The sequence below is a fragment of the Lissotriton vulgaris genome, chromosome 11 (assembly GCF_964263255.1).
Source record: "Lissotriton vulgaris chromosome 11, aLisVul1.2, whole genome shotgun sequence".
Lineage (NCBI taxonomy): Eukaryota > Metazoa > Chordata > Amphibia > Caudata > Salamandridae > Lissotriton > Lissotriton vulgaris.
This window is the reverse complement of record NC_141699.1, coordinates 1,000,871,615-1,000,873,358: the sequence shown is the minus strand read 5'-3', so window position 1 is coordinate 1,000,873,358 and position 1,744 is coordinate 1,000,871,615. Positions and strand designations below refer to the sequence as shown.

General features: G+C 33.6%; 1 non-coding gene across 1 annotated transcript; it reads right to left on the bottom strand.

Moving 5' to 3' along the window:
- Positions 1-368: 368 nt before the first annotated feature.
- Positions 369-426, bottom strand: LOC147683862 (U7 small nuclear RNA). The gene has a single exon (XR_015301949.1). It is a non-coding gene; the product is annotated as a U7 small nuclear RNA (small nuclear RNA).
- Positions 427-1,744: the final 1,318 nt, after the last annotated feature.

Sequence of the window (1,744 nt, the reverse complement as noted above, 5' to 3'; positions counted from 1 at the left end):
CATATTGATTTACAGAATCGGTAAATTTACCGATTTGGTATTTTACCAAATCTGTAAATTTACCGAATCGGTACATTTACAGATTCTGTAAATCAAAGGCCTCCTACATTAAAAGAATCAAATACCGGTCGGTAACGGCCGAAATCGGCCGTTACAGACCGGTATTTGGTCTCCCACATCTTGCCCTATATTGGAAAAGAGGAGAACCATGAAGTGAGAAAGAAAAACTTACATACAGAATAATAGCAAGATGTACATAAACATAGCATACCATATCATATAAAAACAAGGAAACACATTTTAAAACATATAAATGACAAGCATTTAGGAGAAAGACAACACAACAAAATCTGTTATTAACTAATAAAATGGGCTCCTCGCCTAAGAGAAACCTACTTGACAAATTGATAAAGAGCAAAAGTATCTAACAAGAAAGTTGACAAGCCTGTAACCCAAATGAAAGTATTTCCTATCATTGTGAAGACGGGTCTCCACTGATACTGATGGGATATGAAGAAATAATCTAGAATTGTAAGCATCTGAAAAAAACATTAGATTTGCTTCATTCAGGCCCTTCAGAGTATAGAAAGATCATGAAGATGTACAAGACTTGCATATGCTAATTTATAGATAGAGGTCACACCTCACAGCTAGACTATGTAGAAGAGGATGTACAATGTTATTCCTGACAAGGAAGATGGAAAATCCTCTCTTCTAGCACTTTCTAGCAGGGGTAGCACTTGCTCACCTTAATATTTCATATTAGTAAAAGAATTTTGAAAAAATCAATTGTTCAAAACAGTGAGAGCTATGTTATGGATCGGGCAATTGGGCATTTAATGTCACAGTACTGAATGATGATGTCAAGAGAGTACAACCAAGCAACAATTATAGGAAGAAATGGTAATAAACTGTTCTGTACCACTTTTGTTAAGAAGGATCCTGCAATCTCTTAAAAAATGTATCTATCTCCAATTACCTGTGACCCTATTCACTTTAGTCTCTGCCTTGTACTTAAAAATATTTGTTCTGTAACAGCCACTTTGTGTCATTTGCCCCCTTTGTGTGAATATGTTACTTGCTTTGTTCCATTGTAACCTTAATATTATGCTTCTGACTGCCATTGTTATTTTGAAAACCCTTCAATTATTTTGTTTGGTTCCTTAGAATTAGCTAACTCACAAAAGAAGAATCATATTTTACGATTAAAAACATGTACATATACAATTATAACACTAGTGAAAAAAAGTTACAACCAGACTAACGAAAAAGAAATAATTTAAAACAAATGCAGGTTGAATGTGTTTGATAATTGAAGAAGAAACATACCATTTTATTAACAGATCAAAATAGGTCCTCGGTTCAGAAGAACCTGTAGGACAAACTGATGCATACATGTCTAATAAACTATGCTTTGTATTTTTTGGGGTAAGAACCTGCACTCAGTTAAGATATGTATCACTTTTCCAATCCACGTGTTCCCATTTTCTTCAGTCTCTGCCTTTTTCTCAACTTTAGGGCCTGTGATTCAGTCAATTACTTGTATCTTTAGATTCATTTGTAGGAATAGGGAACTTGTTTCTTTATTTCTGAGGTGAATTGCTTGAATCTCACTGGTAACATTAGTTGCAAACATTTCCATTTTTCTTTTTTGAGTTTCTGTAAAAATAGATAATTATGAATCCAAGAGATTTGCAATTAAAAAAGAAAAAGATTACATAAGGAAACACAGCTACATGTATTG